We start from the raw sequence: 25,035 nt of genomic DNA, 5'->3' as shown, positions 1-25,035 counted from the left end.
AGAGAGAGAAAAAATGCTACACTTCTCTGAATGTACCAATTTTAGAATTTTTACTTTGGAACCATGTAACAGTTTTACATAATTAAAAAACAACTAACTTGTAAATCAATCCCCCAAAATCAAAAGCAAACAAAAGACAATAAACTTTAGTCACATTTCAAACTAGTTGTACAACCAACAACAACTAATTTCAAGTGACTTTAAAACATGGTATTTTTACTCTAATCTCTACAGAAATAACCATTATGACAAAAAAAGAACATTAAAATAATCTTAACTGCATTTAGTATTCTTATGATTTAGTCGTGTGTGTTCACACACATTTGCATGTACACATAAATACATATACATACACACACACATATATACATGTGCAAATAATTATACTCATGTTACTAGGAAACAAGATTTTTAGGACAACAAGAAAAAAAAAGAGACACAAATATAAAATCAGGAAGTTTAAAGTCTATAATTCTGTGTTTAAATTGGATATATCAATCTGAGCTCATTTTATATTTCTCTATTTCTAAAAAATATTTATTTCCTAGCCCTGTTGAGGAGGACAGTACTGGGGAGGACAGTAATGGCAACCCTAGTATATGTATCCCCCAAGTACTATTTCCCAATAAAAGGAACTAGACTTCTAGGAGAAAAGGCTGGTCTCATATCTGGGGAAGGAAATGTACAAAATGAACCTGGAACTTCTTGTGCTAGAAAGCAATGTTCATTGCATTTTCGTCAAAAGCTCAGGAACCAAAGGATTTTTACCAGCCAAAACTGGGAAAATTTAAACATCAAATAGCATAGAAATTAGAATAAACCAAAATATAATCAATATATTAAAATTAATTTTTAAAAAAACAAATTAGTCAACTTTTAAAGTTGCTAGGACACCATCCTGTTTTCTGAAAACAAATGGGAAATAATCAAGTATTTTCCTGATGTTTCCGGTATGAACCATACTATAGGGTGATAAAATAATAAAAAGGGAAAAAGTTCTTCTTTATAGAATAATTACAAACAATAAAAACTAATAAAGAATTATAGAATGATAAAAATCACTATTTACACCAGACACAGTGGCTCATGATTGTGATCCCAGCAACTCGGGAGGCTGAGGCAAGATTGCAAGTTCAAAGCCAGCCTCAACAAGTTAGCAAGGCCCTGAGCAACTTAGTGAGACTGTCTCAAAATAAAAAGAGTTGGCAATGTAGCTCAGTGGTACAGCACTCCAGGGTTAAATCCCCAACACACACACACACACACACACACACACACACATACACACACACACACACACACACCACTATTTACAACCCCTAATTTTTTTCTCCTGGTAGTGGGGATTGAACTTAGGGATAGTCTACTTCTAAGCTACATTCCCAGTGCTTTTATTTATTTATTTTTATTTATTTATTTTTTTAATTTTGAGATCTTGGGACAGGGTCTCTCTAAGCTGCCCAAACTGGCCTTGAATTTGTGATCCTCCTGTCTTATCCTCTCAAATCTCTGGGATTATAGGCATGCACTACTATGCCCCAATACAACCCCTAATATAATAATAGATCTAAATAATGATTATCAATACTAAAATCATTAAGTAAATGATTAATGGGAAATGTTGAGGATCATACTTACAGAGAATAAATGCACTAATGAATCACTAACATCACTAATCCTAACTCTGGGTTCAATACCTAGCACAAAAAAAAAAAAAAAAAACTCTCTATTTATTTCTTATCCCAATGACAGAAAGTATTTCTAGGTTAATTTTATTTACTATATAATTACAAATTTCTACTGATATCCATTGGCTCTATAAGTTCTTTGAGTATATCTCAGTGGGTTCTCTGAACTAACACTTTCATAAATTAATTAGCACTTCTAAGCATCTTGACCCCCCCTAGTACATCACTAAATTTATTTGGTGCCTAAGTCTAACTTAATTTCTAAGTAATATTTACATCCTAAGTTGCATACCTGGATGTTCAGGTTATCCTCAATGTTACCCATGTACCTAATCAGTTATGTGTTACAGATTTGATTTATAATTTTTTCTGGCAAGCATCTCTAAGTCATCCTACATATGTGTTTATAGTACAAAACCACAAAAACAAAAGTTTGGGGGATTTATTTTCATACTGTTTTTTTTTTAAATCATTCCTATGGATTTTATTCTTAAAAATTAAATTAAAAAAAAGAACCAAATCATTGTCCCTTACTCATCATGTTCATCTCTAAAGATATCCCTAAAGATCCTAAGCAAAATTTTAACTGCTACTCTCTTTTTCTTTTTTCAATAATATATTGTGTGACAGCAGCCAAGTTTCTAAGCTCATTCATTCACTTACACAGGCTGGGTGTACTATGGTATGAGAAAACCGAGCTCAGAGTCCTCAATACAGTAGGTGTTTTGTGAGTATTTGACTATCAAAGCATATTATGGAGTCCTCTCAATTCCTTCCTCCTGACCAACAACTTTGTTCTCGATTAGATTGATCCAGTTAATTTCGACCTAACAAAAGTTGAAATTCAAGTTAAATTTATTGCTAGACTGAATTAGTAAAAAGAAGGAAAGTCACTAATCTCATTTACAATCCATTATAAAAAATACTGTCTTTATTTTACAAATTAATACAAAATAGCAAATACATTTTATTTAAAACATCAGCTTGATCATGTCAGCTTGATTATTCATGATTATCATGAATAATTTGTAGATATTTGACTTTATTTAGATAACTAACTCCTAGTTGTTTCCCCAAACCAAGCCTTATTAATCTTCCCTCTGAATTAAGTACCAATCAATTTTCTTCCTGCTTCTAGAAAACTTGGGGTCACATTTATGCACACATAAATCAGTGTAGAGTTAAGAAGTTAGCAGTTCTCTACATTTTTTCCACCAAAATACAAGTGACATTTAAAGTATACTTAATATTTACAATTCAATACAATCTCCTCACTTCAGACTGCCATCCAAGGTAAGGAAGGCAACTGGTTTGCCTGAAATTCTGTAACCCTGTATTTTCCCTTCCATCAATCAATATGGTGTTGTAAAACGATCAGATCAGTGAAAACTGTTGCTTTTTTTTTTTTTTTTTTTTTTTTTTTTTTTTTTTTTTTTTTTTTGCGATGGGTGGAGAATTAGTTTTGGTTTTATTCGTGGCTCAGTTTTATATCTTCACATTTGTTTTTCTTTCTTCTTTGCTCCACATTTAATTTATCCTATTTGAATTTTATATAATAATCAAATTCTTTCTAGAACAGGTAAGGAATAAATAATCACTCCATGTATCTGCAAAAGCAATCTCTAGATAAAGCCTTAAAACTCCTTGTTGCTTCTTAACTGTTCTCTATCATATTGAACATATGAGTATCTAAAATTTGTGAGTTCCTCATTTTCTTGCTTTATCGGTTCTCTTTTTTAAAATATTTAAGGCTGAATACAAAAAAAAATTCATACACAATTTAAACTTAGAAACCCATAATAAAAATTAAATTTTTTACACAGATAAAGAAAATGATTGCTGTACAACTTTTATGTCAAATGAATGTGAACTTTCCGGTGCCTTGCATACAGTTATTCAAATAGTAATAACTCAGTTACACAGTAGAAACGTTTAATTGCTCTGATATTAGACTACTATAGCTCAGGCATTGGAACACGAGAATTTGTTTCAGTGCTATTTTTAAAACCACTAATAAACACTTCAAATAGCAGAACTAAGTCTCTTTTCAGTTGAGCCGCCCTGAGTAGTTGTGAAAGAAAAAATGTGTTCAAGAATCACATTTTTATCCAAATCTGAAATGCTTGTTGATCTCAAAAAAGTAGACATCTTAAGTTGGAACTTTTATAAAGTAGTCTAGAGTTTAGTGTTACTAAAAGGAAAATTAGTTATAAAAGTAATAAATGCACAGCATAGCTTCCATTCATCACATTTTATAGTTCTTTCATTTCCCCCCCCCAAGTTATCTAACCAATCAACAGATAATCTATAATTATTAGGATTTGCCCTATACAAAGTTTGATTTTAAAAAGTTTGACACTTCACTCACCTACTGCAGGACAGAGTATTGCCCATACACAGATACTAAACCAACTGTCTAAGCAATTTCTTGTGTTTAGAAATTCAGTGCCACTATTATGGCTCACAATTTGGCTTATGATGCATCTGTAAGCAAACAGCCTGACAAGCACTCTAGTGTATTTCAGGATGACTGACAGGACACAGTGGCTCAAGCAAGAAGTGGGGGATGGGTGCTCTTAAAGCAACATGCCCAGGAAGGGAAATATCTAACAGCAGAAACAGATATGAAATTCTTTTTCACATTTGCAAAGAAATAATGAATAACTTTCTAGGATCGACTTTTAAACTCAATTTTCACATATGTTATGTACCCAAAATACTATAAATTTCAAAATGGCTTTGAGAATTTGTATAAGCAGAAATAAAAAAAATACAAAGCAGGCATGCTATATATTTCCCTGAAGCTATCAAGTTTCTAAATTTTAAGAATATTCCAATTATTTTTAACAAAAATTAAAACAAGATACCCAGAGAGAAACAGTTCTTATCTCACCTTTAAATATATACCAATAGAACTTACAATAGTAATTTAAGAACAATTAATTAATAAAAGCAATTTAAATATCTTGGATTACTCAGAATTGGTTTTAGACATACAGGAAGGATATCCATGCATTTCTCCCCTACTGCATTGTTTCCTTATGGTCTACTTCCATGGTTAAATAATAGACCAAAATATTTTAAAATTCCATTAGTGTCAGTTGGAAAATATTTAATCAATACATTGGCTTATTTTTTCAATTATATAATTTTTTCCTATATTATTTCACATCACTTTATATCGCTTGATTCTTTGATGATTAATACATCAATCAGTCCTACTTTTTTTTAAATGCCATTCATTTTTAAATGTAATCCCTTATTTGGCCAGCTGAGGGCGTCATTAGATTCTGAATGCACACAGCATTGCAACACAACAAGTCGACTTTCTTTAGATAAATGTGTTTAGAAATACTTCTATTTTATTTTGCCTATAGAAATTTGACTTATAAGGTCCACATTAGTGTTTCATGCTTCTTCTCTATGACAAACTAGCATTATTCCTTCCTCTATCACCTCCATCAGATGCATCCTCTGAAAGAAAAGCATTAGAAGGCTAAGAAATAGCAGAGCTGGGTTTAACCATCAGAAAGACTTTCCACAACCCTCAATTCTTCTGGTACATAAAACCAAACAAACAAAAATCTTACATAATAATCCCAAATCCCATAAGAAAACCCATAGGAAGCAGAACTAAACTATAGTCTCTTTTCAAAGTTATATATGACATTTGTAAACTGCTTAACTTATATTTTCTTTTTTTTAATATTTATTTTTTTAGTAGTAGTTGGACACAACATCTTTATTTTATTTATTTATTTATTTATTTATTTATTTTTATGTGGTATTGAGGATCGAAACCAGGACCTCACACATGAGAGGTGAGCATTTTACCACTGAGCCATAGCCACTTATATTTTCTTATCGCTTAATATTTGCTAATTGTCCATTATCTATTAGATGCTACAGATTAATTTTAAAATATGTGGTTCCAGTTATCAAAACATTATTATATTTCTCATGAGCATGCAGTGTTGAGACTAACACACTTCAGAATCTGCAAGTTCTTTATTTTACAACTAAAATTCACTTAATTTGGAAAGTGAATTCTGAACATCAGTTTGTCTGATTTACCCTAAAAATAAATATTTATCATATAATTTGCTAATTACCACAAATTTATCTTGAGTAAAGATAAAATTTTTTTCTATGCTTAAGCTATTATTACCTCACAGACAACAAGTTTCCTAAGTTCAAACACAGAAAAAATAAAGTAGATCTAAAGACCCAAAGAATGAACTCTTTTTATTCTCCTAGACTTGCCATTAATGACACAGCCCTTATGCTAAAGTATTAAATTTTTCAAAAAGAAATGATCATTCTCTTCCTCAATTTCATTTCAAATAAAGAACTGATAACTTCTTTTCCTTTAAAAGGGAATTCTATTTTTGAAAATGAAAACAAGTTTGGGGGTTCTTCATTGAAGAAGTTGCCCTATAAAATTATTTCTAATAACTGAATGTAGCAGTTTTTTCCTCATGTAATAATGATAACGAAGTAAAAATCATATTTTACATTTGGAAACAAAGTATAACAACTCTTCAACTGTTCTTGATTCTTTTATAAAATTTATCTTTAATTTTCTAAACTAATACATTCTCTATAGTCTAAAACACATTTATATTATTTCTGAAATTAATTTATAGGATGAACATCTAGAAGAAAACTGAAAAATTCATTTTGTCAATAATTTGCATATCCATTTTGCCAACTAGCCTCACATTTTAGAACATACAGATAATTAATTTTTTTCTGTTTTCATAGAACCACTTAATTCCACTTTACTGTCTGCCGCAGTCCGGCTGCAGCAAAATAACCCGGGGGGTGACGAAGAACTTGTGTAGATTGATACAGCAGGAGTAGGAGCCGTTTATTGCAGGACAGGAGCGGTATTTATACATTCCACACAGCTTATCTAATTAGCATAAACTAGATACATCAGTCAACCAATATGGAATCTCCACACTTAATGGCTCGATGGCATTACTTCACAAACCACTCCCTCTGGCATTTTGCCAGGCGCCATCCAGACATGTTTACAGACTCTAACATTTCTCTGGCAAAATGCCAGGCGCCATCCTGACTTGTTTACAGACTCTAACAACTGTCAACAATGTGTTTGATTCCTTATGCAAGATCTCCTGAATTATTTCTCACTCTGTAGTTTTTCTTTTCCCCGGGTGTCTTAAGAACCAATATCTAAAGGCCTTTTTTAGTCCTAATTCTATTTCTGGCTTTAAAAACATATTTTTTAATGCTATTGTTTAGAAGGGAGGATAGAGTGAATGGTGAAGAGATAAATACTCATTTAAATACTCCTTTTCATTTAGCAAAAATGCTTCCATACATTTTATGATCTATTTGAATTTTCAATAATATTATGTGTGTGTATATATATATATATATATATATATATATATACACACACACATACATGTATATGTATGTATGTGTGTGTGTGTGTTTGTGTGTGTGTATAAAACTGTTGCTGTAGGCTCATAACAGTATTAACACAATGAGCAAATCTAGAACAAGCCTTTTCTCTAACATGCTTTAGGATTGTAAGTGTGAGGTGCAGTGGCACATGCAAATGAATTATATCCCACAGGCATCTGAAAATGCAAAATCCAAGAACTAAAGAGAAAAATCAATCTTAAAATGTAAAGTTATAGTAACTATCCATCTGAGTTACATCCTAATCTATGAGACTAGAAGCACTTTCCCTATATAAATAGAAGGGGGAGAAAAGGTAGCCAAAGAGAGTACTTTACAAAACAAGTACCATGAGTAGTAGGAGGCATGTCATTGAAAAGAATATTAAGAAACATGAGAAAAAAATTAAACTCTATCCTCCTTGGTATTATCCACAATGACAACCATTTACCATTTATCTCAAGATATGAAATGAAATCCATAAAGCTACTATGATGAGTAATTACTTCTAAAATTACAGATAGAATCTATAGGAGTGCTAATTATAGTGCTAGATGATTCATTGACCAACTATTCTGTTTTTGTGGGAAAATAATTTTTTCTTTGTAGAATTCTGCCTTTTCAAACCAAATTTTAGAGAGCTACTGTGAGAGATAACAAATGGATTACCCATTTGTTTTAAAAATGGATAAAGTATCTAAGTTCACACATTTTCATTTAGTTATTTGAATTTGTCCCACCACAGGAAGTCAACTACCCCACTCATTATAATAATTTATAATTAGAAAATAAGGAAACACAGTCATAAAATGGAAGCACTTTACAGCTACTTCCAAAGTTGTTATAAAATGTTTAATATAGAAAACATTTAATAGAGAAACATAATGTTTAATAGAGAAAATGAAAGACACATAACACATATTAATAAATTGTGTATTTTTTAGAAGACTAGGTATAGGATAGTTAAAAGATAGAATACTGAACTAAAAGCAAAGAAAGAAAGTAAGTTAAAAAATAAAAATCTCTGGGACAGAGTTGTGGCTCAGTGGTAGACTGCTTGCCTAGCATGCGTGAGGCACTGGTTCAATCCCACACAACACATAAAAATAAACAAATAAAGTAAAGGTATTGTGTCCATCTACAACTAAAAAAAATATATTTTTAAAAAATGGAAACCTCTTATTCCCATGTAAGACTTCTGGAGTTGTGCCAACCTGCTTCATTCCAGAGCAGAGAGCCACTCAGTTGCTGAGTCTATATAGAGCAAAGGAAATCCTTTCTCCCACGCTCTGCTTCCAAAGATAATAACAGAAAACTAGAGAGTGATGGGTTTCATTACCAAGTAGCCATGTTTATATTATTCTTGTCTCCCATTGACTCTCTAAAATTAAAGCCTACTGATTTTGCATAATAAAGCAAAAGAAATACACAAAAGCAAAGAAATTCAATTTTGCAAAAATGACAATATCCCTGAATTGTCCAAAAAATAATTGCCATAGTCACTAAATGTAAACTATTATATCATTCCTTCAATTGTACTCAAAAGAATGAAGCTCATCACATAGAAAGGTAAAATAATTAAATTCAATCACAAATACAATGAATCACATGTCTTTGACTTCAAATGATAAGAGGCCCTCCCCATAGTCTAAATAACCCACATACTCCCCCAAGTCAACCCACTTTTTTCCTTCTGGGTCTTGGGTGCACAGAACTAGATTGATATCATCAGTCAAACTCCTCAGTTGATTTTTCAGAATCAATCAAACACTGATAGAACTGGTCTTTTGTAAAAAGCCTGTGGTTTTGTTGTTGTCATTATACTCATACACCTTCCTCAGGTCCCTTCCTCTCCCTCTTTGTTATACTAGTTAGTGGGTGCCTTTCCAATCAACCTGCCACAACTATCTTTACATACACTATATATATCTACAGTAGTTTTACATGTGCAAGTATTTTAAATTTATACAAATAGTATTGTACTTCCATCTCTTTCTATCTCACCCACTCTCAGCACTGATTTTGGTGTCTATCCGTGTTGAACCATGAAGATGTACTAAATACTACAGGTTTGCTTACTCCACACATAGCCCCAACCTGTCTCACTTGCCTATTCCTGCCATGGAAGGAGGACATTTGATTTCCTTCCCCTCTTTGCAACTCAGATGGCATGTAACAAAAGTCTGACCAATGAGATGTCAGCAGATGTATGCTAAGACTAAAGCTTTTGCTTTCCCTATAAAAAGAGAGTCAGATATGCTTGCCATGGCCTTTGTTCTTTCTCTCTCCTGACTGTAGTATGATATCTGAAAATAAAGCAGTCTTACTGCAAAGTTCAAGAAGGATGACAGAGCTGAATTATAGAAAGAACTTGGGTCCTTGATATCATCTGAACTGCTTATATCCAGACTTGTTATTGAAGAAAAATGAGTTCCCAACTAATATAATGGATTATTTGTTCCCTTACTTTCCACTGTATTTATAATGTATTTTATCTGTCCATACCCCTATTGAACATTTACATTGTAGCCAACTCTTGCTATGGGAAATAATGCTTTAATAAATATTCTTATACATGTCTCGTTGTGCACCTACGCAACAATCTCTGATATATACAATCTGTTATGAGCTGAATTGTGTCCTTCCAGAATACATACGTTGAGTTTTTCCCATTATCTCAGAATATGACTGTATTTGGAAATAGAGCCTTTAAAGAGGTGATTAAGTTAAAATCAGGCCATTAGAGTAAGCCCTAACTCAATCTGATTGGTGTCCTTAAAAGAAAGGTTAATTAGGACATACAGAAAAATATCAAAAATTAGCACACAGAGAAAAAAACATAAGAGATGGTGGCCATCTGAAGTCAAGAAAAGAGGTCTCAGAAGAAACCAAACCTGCCAATACCTTGACTTTACTGGGTAAATTTGTATTTGTATAATTGTATTTACACAATAACTAGCAAAGCAAGTTAAGTGTCTTTTCATTTGTTTATTGGTCATTCCAGTTTTCTTTCCTAAGAATTATCTTTTCATGTGTTATTGATCCAATTAGTTAGCAATTCCCACAATAATACTATATAACCAAGTACCCTATAACTCAGTAGCATATGACATTTTCTTCTCTTACTCCTAACTCCCAAAACTTTGAGGGAATTATTTCTGTTATTCAAGTCACTCTGTGGCATTTGGTTATGACAGCCCTAGCAAATTAACACAATTCAGAAGTCAAATTTCTTGGTTAGAATGTAAATTATTCAGTTTCAATAAACATTGCCAAATTGGTCTCCAAAATAATGCCACCGGCAAAGCATAAGGGGTTCGTGTGTCTCCACCTCCACATCACAAGGTTTGCATGACATTTTAACCACTGCCAACATGGTAGATCTAAAGTATATCTCATTGCTGTTTTAATTTGCACTTTTGATTACAGTGTTCATTGGTAGTCTCCTTTTAGGTTGATTAGCCAGCCATTCAAGTATCCTTTCTGTGAATTGCTTTTTTGTATTTTTCCTCTATTTTTCTCCTAGGTTGCCTTTTTCCTTATTGATTTGCAAGAATTTCCTGTATACCCTAAATTTAATCCTTTGTCTATAATATTCCTTGAAAAGAATCCTGTTTCATGTGTCTCTTGTCTAGTACACCCTTTTTTGAATATTCTATTATCTACATGTGAAATTTCTATTTCCTTCACATTTTCATTGATACTACAATAATGCTAGACATTTATTTTTACCTCTAATAAGTATAATATTTATATTTGCCGGTAACTAGTAAAGCATGCTAAGAATCTTTTCATTTATTTATTGGTCATCCTAGTTTTCTTTTCTGTGAACTACCTTTTCATATATTGACCCTATTGAATTTTTCCTTATTAGATTATCTTTTCCTTATTAATTTTTAGGAGTTCTTTATAAAATCTTATACTAAGTATTTTTGTTTACTTGTCTTTCAATCAGCTATTTTCACAATAATATTACCTAACAAAAAATATTAAAACTCAGTAACATAAGACAAAATTTATTCTGCAGACCTGGCTGAGCTTGCTCTAAGCTACATCTTTGAGATCCAGATCTGCTCCATGTTTTTCTCATTCCCCTTGGACAAGTAGGCTACCTGAAGCATGTTCTTCACATGGCAATGAGAGAAATACAAGAGAGGCAAATAGAAATATACAGTGTCTCTTAAGGTATATTCTCCAAATTGTTGCTGTCCCTTCTATCTTCATTCCATTAGACAAAATAAGCCAAATGGTCAAGTCTAGTATTAATAGAGTAGGAAAATGCAGTCTAGTACGAAAAGTTGAAAAGTCAAATGATAAAGGGTATAGATATTGGAAAGGAGAAGAATGGGGATCAACAATGCAATCCACCTCATATGGATGAGTTGTAATATATTCTCTCAACTGGTAGCTTTTATTTCTCTTCTTTTATGGCATCTTTTTTTCACAGAAGAAAGTTTTATGTTAATGTAATTAAACATATTGATCTTTACTAAATGACTATGTCATTTGGTGGGGGCATATTTTCAGAAATTTTTTCCTACCCTAAGATCAAAACTTGTATTATCCTACATATCTCCCTAGAAGAATGCAATCTCAGGGATCAACAGCTAATACATTTTAAATCAACATATGAAAATCACAAGATTATGTAATATAAACTAAGGATCAAAGTACCAAAGTTAAACAAGTGATCAAATTTAAATACCAAAGATTATTACAGATGACTTTGTTATTTTATTTGGTACTGGGGCTCAAACCCAGGGCTTCAAGCATGCTCAGCAGGTATTCCACCACTGGGCCATGCCCCCAGACCACAGATGAATTTTTGAGCTAAGTCTTTATAACATATTAATGACACAACCTTGGCAAAGAAGAAAAAGACACAGGATTCATAAGGAATTATAAAACTTAACATTCTTTCATAAACAGATATTTATTGATCTAAGCAATATATTCAAAACTGCAAAGAACAAGATTATAAGAAAATATATATAGTCCTCTAAGATCATGCCATCATGGAAAAAGAAAAAAATCTTTCATGCAATTTAATAATTATAAAACAATATTGGTTATGAAGTCATATTTATAAAATCTATATGTACATGCAATAATAGTAGGGTCTACCTTAATAGTTTGGGGTAAAAATGAGGTCACACATATTAATTTTTCAAGATAAAATCACTTTTTAAATGTCTGGCAAGAAATCCATTATCTCTCTTGTCCCTCAAATTGTTCAAAAACTCTGTGTCGATTCACATGCCTCAATGAGAGAAAACCAGAAAGCAGATTAGAATACAAGTGGGCTCTGTTGAGGGCTGCTGGTGTTCTGCTCCCAGCACAGTTTACTGATGAAAACTGATTCCTCGCAGTGTAGTGTGACCTTTTATCCTGCTGCATTCTTGCCACTGTGGATTCTATCAGAGGCCACAGTGATTCCTCAGTGCAGAAACAGCCTGCTCCCTCAGATGTGAGACACGGCACGGCACCCATGCCTTCAGCTTTTTAGTTTACCAAGCACAGCAGATGTATCAGAAAGGCCTTCCAGTTCAGGTACACATCTGTCTGAAATGAACCCTCTTGGAGTAATGCAAGCCAGAGAAGGATGCTCTAGTTTAAGGATCTTTGATGTTCTTTCTCACTAGTAAATCTTAACATAACATTTTTTAAAAAATATTTATATTTTAGTACTAGGTGGACACAATATCTTTATTTTATTTTTATGTGGTGCTGAGAATTGAACCCAGTGCCTCATGCATGCTAGGCAAGCGCACTACCACTTGAGCCACATCCCCAGCCCATAAAAATTTTTTAAAATTTGATCTAAACAAAAAAAAACTTAAAGGGGAAAAAAATCTTTCAAATAACAAGTACATTGTATAAAAGAGTGCAAATCTTCATTCTTTTCTTTTTTCTGAAGGCTCCCAGACCCTTTACAAATTTCTTCCAGTCTTCCCAATATTGACCAACCTATAGCTGAAGGAAGACTATGGAAAGGCGACTTTTGTCAAACTAGGAAATAAAACCTATTACACCAGTAGCTGAGACACAAAAATATAAGGACCTCATTAATAATTTGCAAATATTGGGGAATATTTTCTCTTACCTTCTGTTTCATGGATAAAATACAAAATGCCAGGCTGAGAATGGAGCTTAGGGGTATGGCATTTGCCTAGCATGTATAAGACCCTGAGATCAATCACAGCACCACAAAATAAATAAATAATAAGATACAAAAGGCCCACTTTGAATTTCAGATAAACAATAATTTATGGCACAAGTTATACAAGTTATGTCCAATGCAATATTTGGGAGATAGATATATATATATATATATATATATATATATATATATTTGACTTGAATTACTAAATCAATATCATGTGTCCCATGCTTTTTATTTTGTCTAAGTTGGGCCACTCTCCCTTATCAACTTGATGAATTGTGCAAGTTCTTGGTGTGTGTGTTTGGGGGGGGAGGGGGGGTAGAGAGCTGGAACTGAATTGTGCCTGAATTTATAGCAGCCATAGAGCCAAACCCTCATTATCCAACCTGCATATCCTCTCATCCTATCAGAGACCTGGGCTAGCAAATGAAAGGCCAACTCATGGCCCCTTACTGTATAGGAACTTTTGGATAGCCAGAGATGTTCCTTAGCCACCTCCCAGCAATACATTTCTATCTTTTGTCAGAAGATTTTTAGTTACCAGAAATGCAACACTGAATGAAAGGGAAAATGATATATTGTGCCCTGGGATATGAAAATCTCAGTAGTAGGGGCAGACACAAGGGAAACACAGGCAGAAGGGTACCCTGGAGATTAGGGTTTATACATTTCTTTTAGAAGAGTAAATTTGAGCCGGCCCAGCAGCACTCGCCTGTAATACCAGTGACTTGGGAGTTCAAGTCTAGGCTGGGCAATTTAGCAAGGTCCTAAGCAATTTAACCACACCCTGTCTCAAAATAAAAAGGAAAAAAAATAAATAAATATAAAGGGCTAGGGATATGGCTCAGTGGTAAAGTGCCTCTGGGTTCAACCCCCAGTTCCCTCCCTTCAAAATAAACATAGATTTTAAAAAGTAAAGTAAATCTGAATTGCTTCAAATCATCTAGGTTTACACTTGCCTCCAACTATTGGACAAAATAATAAGAACAGGAGAAAAAATAGGATATGTACTTCATGTGGCCCAGAAATTTAACAAGATACTCGCCTCCACTTTTAAGATTAGAGAGGGAAATTCTGTAGTACAAAAGCTGATAGTGGTGAAATTTAAGACAAACACCAGAACTAAATAAACCTTCTTTCAAAAATAGTAAGTAAGCCAGACGTGGTGGCACACGCCTGTAATCCCAGCAGCTCAGGAGGCTGAGACAGGAGGATCGTGGGTTCAAAGCCAGCCTCAGCAACAGTGAGGCGCTAAGCAACTCAAAGAGACCCTGTCTCTACATAAAATACAAAAGAGGGCTGGGGATGTGGCTCAGTGGCCTAGTGCCCTGAATTCAATCCTTGGTACCCCCCATAAAAAAAGTAGTAAGTAGAGGGCTGGGGTTATAGCTCAGTAGTAGAGTGCTTGCCTAGCATGTGTGAGGCACTGGGTTCGATTCTCAGCATCACATATAAATAAATAAAATAAAGGTTTTTTGACAACTAAGAAAATATTTTTTAAAAAAGTAGAAAAAAGGTGCTGAAGTTGTGGCTCAGCGGCAGAGCGCTCGCCTAGCACATGCAAGGCCCTGGGTTCGATCCTCAGCACCACATAAAAATCAATAAATAAAATAAAGGTATTTTTAAAAAAGTTTTCAAAAAAAATTAAAAGATTTTGTGTGTGTGCGTGTATTTTTTTTTCTTTTTAAATTGTTGTTGTTTGTTTGTACTGAAGTTTGAACCCAGTGGCCCTCTACCAGTGAGTCACATGCCCAGTTTTGTTTTGTTGAATGACCTAGACTGGCCTCAAACTTGTGATCCTTTGTCCTTAGCCTCCTGAGTTGCTGGGATTACAGGTGTGGACCACCATGCCCATCTTAGACTGTATAACTTAAAAAAGAGACTGTATAACTTTAAAAAAAAATGTCTTAAAGATCCAAGGGAAATTATCTCCAAGACAAAAGTTAGTTTAGAAAACACATGTACTCTGTTCTCAGTGAAATACCCCAAAACATAAATTCTAGTAAAGAAGTGATAGAAATGCTAAATAAAATGAAAAGAAAGTTGAAGAAGAAATTAAGATAAAGAGACCTGGAAAAGACTTAAACATCTAATAATTCAACAAAACCAAAAAGATAGTATAGTAATTAAAATCTGAATTGGAGAAATCACTCCTCTCCAATATTTTCCACCCCTCTACCAGCAACTTTATCAGAGAGCAAAATAAGCAAAAAAAAAAAATGGAACTGCAACCCTAGACTTAATTCTCATCAACAAAGAAGAATATACAAGTGAAATGGAAGTGACAGGACCCTTGATGGAAATTGAACATATCACCTCAGTGTTTACTACAGTGAAGAAATAAAACACAAAGCAAAGTAAGACAAGTATCTTAGATTGTTTAGTAGTTCACAGAAAATATAAGAATGTCCCAGAGCCACAAAATTTTTTTAAAAAGTCAAAAAGTAAAAACCCACTACTACAATCACAAATGAAAAAAAAAAAGTGAGAGAAAATGTATACAATAACTTGATGTGATATCCAAGGAATATGATAAATAAAGGATTCCTTTATTTCCTTTAGAAATAAAGGAATTTTGAAGGACATACAAAGAAAAAGACAGTAAATGTAAAGATAAACTTGTACTTTCTTCTGCTATCAGAGGAGCAAACTAAACCTAGAATGGGTAAAGACTTGTGAAAAACATCCAAGCAACACAAATCTTTTAAACTATATTTAACGATGGAAGGACAAGAAAAGTATAACCACCCTCCTTCCCCCCCCCCCACAGATTCCATAATGGTTAACAAGTGACCAAGAATGACAATACTTTTACTTTGTGTCTATCTTGTCTACCAAGGAGAATCATCTTTTTTAAAATATTTTTTAGTTGTTGATAAACCTTTATTTATATGCAGTGCTGAGAATCGAACCCAGTGCCTCACACATGCCAAGCAAGTGCACTACCACTGAGCCACAGCCACAGCCCACTAGAATCATCTTGAAACGGAAAGATTGTGCTGATAATCTTTAGAGAAAACTGATCAACAAGAGAAAAGATAGTAAGGGAATGTTTAACTGTTTAAATAAATACCCATTTATTTATTGCTGTATCCTATTAAAGCAAGGTTTCTCATCTTAAGTGTTACTGACATTTTGCACTGTGGATTGAACCCAGTGGTGCTTTACCACTAAGCTATACCCCCAAATCTTTTTTATTTTTATTTTGAAACAGGATCTCACTAAGTTGCTGATGCTGGCCTCAAACTTGCAACCTTCCTGCCTCAGTCTCCCAAGTCGCTGCAGTTGTGTGCCACTACAACCAGCTTCTACTAACATTTTGCACTGGATAATTCTTTGTTGTAGAAGACTATCCAATGTGTTATAGGATACCTGGCAGCATCACTGGCCTCAACCCACTAGATGCTAGTAATGTCTGTCCCCCACTTGTGACAAAACCTTGTACCAAACTTTACCAAATGTCCCCTGTGGAACAAAAAGCACCCTGGACCAGGTGCAGTGGCTCATGCCTATATTCCCAGCGGCTCCAGAGGTTGAAGTAGGAGGATCATGAGTTCAAAGCCAGCCTGAGCAATTTAGCAAGGCTCTAAACAATTTAGCAAGACGCTATCTCTAATAAAATATAAAAAAGGGCAGGAGATGTGACTCAGTGAACCCCTGGGTTCAATCCCCAGTATCAAAAAAAAAAAAAAAACCTGGTTGAAAATGATTATATTACACGACAATGAAAAAGCATATGTTTTATCACAGAAATCTTGTTGGCATCTTTGAGTAATAATAAAAAATGGGAGAGGTAACAGAAGATTGAGAACTGACAAGTGTTTTCCCAAATACAGAAAAGAACAAGTTGAAAATTAAAATTGAGAAATTTTATGTTTATCACTAGCAAAATATTTTTACTTAGAAAGGAACTATTACTAACTTAAAAAGTAGAGCAACAATCTCATGGTTGGTTCATTAAGAGTCACTCATACTAAACTAATTTAATTTTCCTCTCTTCCTTTTTTGCTAAAAACAGTAAATTGCTTTTATTAAAATATTTTTAAGTCATTCATGAAATTTTCTTTGACAAAATAAATAAATGTGGACTGTCTCATTTTGTTGGTCCAATATTGATAAAGTCTCTTTAAAAAGCATACTAGCAGGAACCATAAAATTGTATAAGTACAAATTCTTGATGGAAGCAATGCTGCTTCTAGGAATTTGAATGCATATACAAAGATGATGTCAAGAATTACAATGTTGTTTGTAGTAATAAATAGCTAGAAACAACCTAAATGTGTATCAATAAGGGATTAGTTAAATAAATTGTCATATTATTTTTATTGGTATGACTTTAACTATGACTAAAGGTTCAGAAAAAGCTTTAGGAAATAAACAGAATCTAATGGATATCATTTGCATAACAGTAGAGGAGATTTCAAAAATATTTAATAACCAGCATGCCTCTGACCCCAACAAATCAGAACTTAGCCTGAAGCTGGGCCTTGAAAGCCCTTCCTGTGCCAAGTGTTCAAAGCCTAAGGGGTCTCAGGTAGAGACCAAGTGAAGGAAGGCCACTGGTCAGGGAAGGAGAACAAGAGCATTTCATATTTTAACAACTTAAATTAGCAAAAAGTAGAGAATACATAGTAATTGCATAGGCAATAGCTATTACAGATTACTGGATTCTTAAAACTAGGATTCCTTTGCTATCCCATATTGGGAAAAGAAACTGCAGAGTGCAGAAAAAAAAAAAAAAAAAAGCCAGTTAATCCTGTAAATTCACATGGAAACATGATTTTAGAGCTCTAGCCCTGGACTAAGACAGATCCCTGTTCCTCTTATAGAGAATCTCAGGGAAGTTGATTTTCTTTCTTATTCTCCCTTCACCCCCCACTCACAAAAACACACACAAGGAAAGGAAGCACTATGACAACAGGCCTTTATTTCACTCATAAATTTCCCCAGAACTTTGGAGTGAATTTCATCAAAGTCAACACTAGAATAGTCACAATTTAGCTCCTTGTGCAATCTTGCCTCTCAGGTACTTCGTGGGCTCCTCACTGAGCTAATTTGAGGGTCTCTTTGTATTGATACTTCCTCCAGGGGCTTCACTGAAACCTGGTAATTCATTTATTATCTAATTAATCGTATACCTCCATCCCTGTTCTCTGTTCCTATGCATATAGGTAGAGAAGATAAATGCTTATACAGTATAATTTAAGCAATGCTACTCTGAGTGCACACCTTCAATGAGATAAGGAACTTGCACCAAAATGCAAGTAAATGGAAGACTGTTTCCCTCATCTAGAAAGTTTGGCTACAAAGTGCTTCAGAGGTAGCTGTTACATTCAGGCACAAGTTCTGTATTATCTTGCATGAACCAATAAAAAAAAAATTGAGAACTGCACATCACACTTTGAATAGCACTAATTTAGAGGGGCTAAAGCACTCAGGTTCCAATATATGAGAGTCCTTCTTTAAATAAAATATTGTTTTCTCCATCAAATCCATTTCCACGTGGACAAAAGGAACCTGAAACAGCACAAGCCTAATGGTTAGGATAGTAAAAGGCAGGAAAAGGGAAGAGAGGTGCCAAATAAACCAGAACAAATTTTGCCCAAAGGAACTTAAAGTCCCTTTCCATCCCTGAAGTTAGTAATTTAATGGGTAACAGATTACTGACTGAGTCCCAGACACCAATAATGTAGTTAAAAACAGTAATTAAGCATGTGAAAATCAGGTGCAGTGGCTAATAGTCTTGTTCACTTTCAAAATTTCTGCAGTCTCAATTTTCTATCACTTTTCATTAAATTAGCAACTTGGCTAAACTCAGGATTTATACCCCACACTAACATGTCACTTAAAATCTAGAATCCAAACAAGAAACAGAAAAATCATACTTTTTGAATCTCTGGACTAACATTCCCATGAGCCCATGATCCAGAAATAAACACTATTTTTAAGTCTTCATTACAAAGCACATAGTTTCTTTTCAGGCAATACTAGGCTGCCAACTTTCCTTCTTAAATCTTAATCCCTTCTATTTCAAAGGAAAAATAAAAACATGCAAACGTAAGTTTATAGGGAAGAGAAAATAGAACTCCCATCCATCCATAGTTATAGTGTTCCTCTAAATGTAACTGAAAAGTAAAACTGCACAGTTTATGAAAGTATTTTTAAATACTTTTTTTAAGAAATTCATTCTTTAAGAATCCACAACTCTATACCTCATCTCCCACAAATTATACTGATATCTCTAACCTCTTCACTTTGATATTTTTGGACCAAGCACCAACTCAAATAATAGGATTTATTAATCATTAATTCCTTAGCTTTTTCCCTTCATTACATTCTATTTTTACAACATGGTTCCCAAATTTCAACAATAAAAAAAATTAAAACTCACCTTCCCTACCTCCCACCCTATCCATGTCTTAACTGTTGTCATGTTTCCCTAAGTAGAAAAACCAAATACTGAATTTATGCTCTTGCATATACCCTCTATCCTTTTTCTTTCCATTCTGCAGCCTATAGATTTTCTCCAAATGCTTCTGATTTCCCCAGTTTTACTATAATTGAAGTATTTCTTTTCCTGTTTCTGCTATTTCTTTTTCTCAGCTGCATCATGAAATTCATTTAAATCAGAACTGTATATGTTCTTCTAGCAGAAGTTATTTACAAATTCTATTATTCTGAATCCAAAGTAACATAAGTAGTCAAACAATAATACTATCTGTTGTTTTCAGACAGAGTTGAAGCACTTTTGACTCTAATATGAAGCTTTGTTGATATCTGAAAATTTATAAATTGCAATGTTGTAAATAGAAGAGATATGTCCTTCCAAACACTTATTATTGCCATCTATATGCCTGATAAAAATGTTTTGCACTTCATAGATACTCAATAAATATTGCATTTGGTAGACAAGAAATTTTATAATACTTTAAAAGAAACAGAAAAAGTACATCTTAAAAATCACAACCTTTCCCTCAAATGTAATGTTGTCTAATCCAACAACTCCACATTTAAGAACAGAGATTAAGGAAGTTATATTAAATATAAATACATACATACACATATACATAGGTAAATAAATACACAAGTGTGTTTATCATGGCACCTGGATATTAAGCAATGATTAATAAAATTACATCTGTTCACTTGAAAGAATGTTAACAGAAGTTTAAAATAACATCTTGTAGAATAGATAATATTATATGGAAAATATTTGGGTACAAGGTTAAATGAAAAAGTGAGTTTCCAAATATTACCTGCAATATTATTACAATTATTTTTAAAGCAATCCAGAAAGAAAAAAAAAACAGTAGGAAATACATATCAATAAACTTACACACAATAATTTTTTCTCTATGCTTTCAAAATTCCTACAATGAGCACTTAATATTTTTATTTTATAGTAATAAAAAATGTTTTACTATAAAAATCCCAATCTTTTATTAAAATAATAAGAAAGGCTCAGCTATATGTAAGAGGAAACAAATGGAATAAGTTTGCTATATTCTCCGTATTTTTATTTTTCCACTTAATTAAATCATCCTTTGCTATTACTGAGGTAATTTTTTATACTGGGAAATGAAATTTTAACAGTACATTTATCTATACCATTCAAATGTGACTAGTAATAATCCACATCTCCAAATCACAGCTATTCTCAATATGCTAAACTTTCAGTCCATCTAAAAATGCTAGCCACAAACCCAGAACTAAAGCTAATTTAAATCCTGTTTTCCCCATTTACATCTTTTAAACAAGTTATTGAATCACATGTATCTCCAAAGATGTTGCAAAGTATTAGTGGTATATATCAGTGACTCAGAACCTATACAATTCATGAACTCCCTGATGCCTATTCTCAATTTCTTCTTGTTTCTATTTGAACTCATTTCTTCCACTTCTGTCCTCAATGCAACTGGCAGCAGCTGCTCAGTCCTTCAGACCCCTTTAGATAACAACCTTCTCTTTACATGATTACATCCCATGTCCATTCCACACAGTGATTTTTATTTGGTTATAAATGGTGGTCCAACAGTTCTGAGAGCATTCCACAATCTCCTAATATCACTGACAATTATATAACAAAAATAAGACAAATATTATATTCAGAAAATAATGTTTTTGGCTACTATCTCACTTGAAACATCTTCTATTTACTGTAAATAGCTTCTGCTTGAAAGTAAAATCTCTTCAAATATTTTCCATCTTTGCTTCCTTTTCCTCAGCCCCATGCCAAAGCACAAAGCATCCAGGCCATATCTTATCTTTTCCTACACAGCATCCAATTGACTTTTTATAGCCAGAAACTTTGAATGCAAAGCACGACCTTGGCTACTAGCTTCCCCTGGCACTAGTTTGAAAGTTATTTATAACTTTAAAATTATCATGAAGCCCACATTTCTCATCATAACTAGTCAAAACATTTCTATTTTATGTAACAATGTGGGTTCTTCTTTCATTCAGAAGGAACCCCCACATTTTAAACCTACAGTATATAACTAAGACACAGCAATTCACGGGAGAAATGAGAATGCACTGAAGTCCAGCTCTTCTCTTTACAAACTTGACTCTTACCTTTCTGTTGCTTCCTATCAAGTAAATGTGCTTAAAAATTCAGCTCTTGTAGGTAATTTTCCAAAAAGAGCTTTTGGGGATAGGAAAAAAAACAAAGCTTGATAGTCACAGAGTTATACAGTACCAAATGGAGAGTCAGTGACAGTGGGGCAGTCACTTCAGCTGAGCACTGTTCACCCAGGATAAGAAAGAAAGGGGAGGTTACAAGCCAGGGTGGGTGGTATCTAATCCTGAACCACTAGGCACTGACCTCACTGACAACTTGTTACTGAAAATACTTCTTTGAAAAAGGCCAGACACATATTTTGCCTAAAGACCTACATAGCTGTTAGGAAGCTCTGAATAAGTTAGATTTAAATTTCTATAGTTCCTTTCCAAAATAAGGACCTCTTATTTCTAATTAAAGCAGAAGGCAAGAATTATTGAAAGTGAAAAATTATAAAGCAGTGATAACTGGAGTCCAGGAAATCCTCACATCAAAAGGTCAATTACATAAAATTCAGTGTATTTTGAAACATAGAGATGATAGCATCAACACCATGTGTCTAAGATAGTATTTTTCCTCTGAAATCTTACTTATCTCATACTCTTGTACCACATATCAAATTCTTTGCTTTCAGTATTTATGGGGAACCATATAATTATCAGTAAAAAATTTAAACTGAAGATTTACCCAAAACTCCATAAATGGAACAATTATTACATTAAACCACCAAAAAGGACTTCTCCCCCAAAATTTTCTTCTTTCTCTCAATGATCATCCTTCTCTGTATTTCCTCTTTCTTTCCCCTGACCCTGTTTTAATTTCATATTCAATACTCATCAAAACAATGTCCTAACATCCCCCTGGACAATATTGCATAGCCTTGCTTTATTCTTTTCACAGTGTCAGTTCCTTGACCCACACTTATAATTGTATGGCATTTCCTTGGACAATACCACTTTTCTGTCATCTACCGACTTCTAAAACAAGAGGTGGTAACTAAAATATGAGCTATTCATTTAAGCAGTCCTATTCTTAAAGGGCTGAATCCAAAATAAAAGAAGCATTTATTTATTAGCTCTACAGACACTCTTGGAACAAATATCAGGGAGCCAAGAGGAAAGACGGTGTCTGGGAATTGTCAAAGAGAATCAACTATGAAAGGGTTTTAATTTCATGATTTCCAGAGAAACCTAGTATATTTTTATGTAGCTTCCCTTAAAATGTGCATAATTGACATTGATCTAAAGATTCTTAGTTGCTAACATACTGTCCTCCCCAGATTTTTTTTTTAAACAGCTTTTCTCCCCTTGGAGAATCTAGGAATAGCCTCTTTTCACAGAGAAACAAAGAGTAAGTTTTATGTCTCTCAATCCATCTTTTCTTGAATAAAGAAATCACTTGACACTTAAAAAAAATAGCAGGTTTTGTTTTAAAGCTTTAATAATGAATGCTTTCCAAACCAGGACTGTTGAATTGAGCCCAAGATAAGATATCCAAATTCTATTATGAGCCTAGCCGGCCTAGCTGTAACATTGGAATAAGTTACCTACCTATTCTATACCTATCCTTTCCATCCTCAAAATGGACATAAAAACCGCTATTCATTCTATCTACTTTTCAGTGAATATGGGAATTAAATGGATAAAATCTGGAGTGCTTCAATTATATTGAACTCCTCAGAGAGATAATGCAGATAAAACATTACAGTACTTGGTGACATCAAAAAAATTAAATATTATAAACATCTGGAATATAATTTTAAAGAGTTTTGCGGAATGTTTTGCTGTAGCTGTTGAATTCTCATAAAAATGTCTGCATCTTCCAGACAGGCTTTAACTGAAGTTATTTCCTACTCTAGCCACAAGGGGTCCTCTCCTAGCAATTCCAATCACGCAGGGACCCCATGGTCCTTTGTATTTATATTTGTTTGCTGACAGAAAACACAGATCACCTATGTCAAATTTCCATAGCTAACTATAGGGGAGCAAACAAAACCAGAGAGATCTGGCTTTCTCTGTGTGATCGCTGAAGCATGCTGAACACTAAATAGTTCCTGTAAACTACACAGTGCTGCCTTTTGCATACTGGCCCCCTTCCAGATTTTCACAGTAATTCCTTTTTGTCACCTTGCCCAGTCTTGTTCAGTATTTATTCTCCTTCCCTATTTACTTGTTTCCTTTCTTTATACTTTTCAAACTTGAAATTTTTGGCTCACATCCTCTTCCAAGCAAACAAAGGTTAGAAGTAGAAAAAACAGAAAAAAGAGAAAAGTAGGAGGATAAATCAGAGTTATTTGTAGCAATCCTCCTGAGGTAATCAAAAGTGGTTTTGGTTTTGGATGTCAGGGCTGGTCCCAGACAAAGTCATTCAACTGGATATACTGAGAAGCCCTTGATATGGAGGCCTGTATTAGAAGCCAGCCAGAAGAATAGAGGCAGGGAAAGGTCTTTAAGAAAAAGACAATTCTATCCTATCAGTAGCCCCTCTTGCAAAATAAGCTCTCTGGAATGCAATCAATTCTTTAATCAGAATAGGATACAGTTTCTTCTTATCATTAAAATCCCTTAAAAATGAAAACAGCTTTTGCATGAATTATGAGTACATTTTATGGTAAACATGATACCTCAAAATGTTGGCAATTTCAGTTTGGGGCTTTAAAAAGTATTTAACTTTCTGAACAGCTATAATACCTTTTAAAATGAGACTCAAAGCTAAGAAAAATTCCTGTCTCTGATAATTAAAATTATTTTATTAGCTGGGCCTGGTGATGCACTCCTGTTATCCCAGCTACCCAGTAGGCTAAGGCAGGAGGATCAAAAGTTCAAAGCCAGACTCAGCAACTTAGCAAAACCCTGTCTCAAAATAAAATAAAAAGTGATGGGTGTGTGTCTTATTGGTAGAGGGCCTCTGGGTACAATCCCCAGTACCATAAAATATATTTTTTATTCAAAAAAATGTGATATATAGTTCTGGCACCTTCTAAGGTGCTTTAGATGAATTGAAATGAATTTTCTCCTGCTTCAAAAGTTTTATGTGCTATAACAGAAAGATGTTTCTCTCTCATTCTTCCCAATCTAATATTAGCTGCTAACCAACTCTCCTGTCTCATAAGAAAAATAGAAGCCATATGAAAGCTGTCACATCTTCAATCATCAAATGTACAAGATCACAAGTACCAAACTTACTATTAC

General features: G+C 33.7%; 1 protein-coding gene across 2 annotated transcripts in view; it reads right to left on the bottom strand.

Moving 5' to 3' along the window:
* Ctnna3 (catenin alpha 3) overlaps positions 1-22,034 on the bottom strand; it is a 1,666,222-nt gene extending 1,644,188 nt beyond the window's left edge. Inside the window, exon 1 of one of the 2 annotated variants that reach the window (XM_048810157.1) lies at positions 21,859-22,034. The gene's annotated coding sequence lies outside the window, so the exon portion shown is untranslated. Of the gene's footprint in view, positions 1-4,056; positions 4,205-21,858 lie in introns of those variants that run through there. The other variant, XM_048810163.1, reaches the window with a different exon arrangement.
* Between the last annotated feature and the right edge of the window lie 3,001 nt (positions 22,035-25,035).

This window comes from Marmota marmota, unplaced genomic scaffold, assembly GCF_001458135.2.
Source record: "Marmota marmota marmota unplaced genomic scaffold, marMar, whole genome shotgun sequence".
Lineage (NCBI taxonomy): Eukaryota > Metazoa > Chordata > Mammalia > Rodentia > Sciuridae > Marmota > Marmota marmota.
The sequence above is the reverse complement of the archived record's forward strand: the minus strand, read 5'-3'. Positions and strand labels throughout refer to the sequence as shown.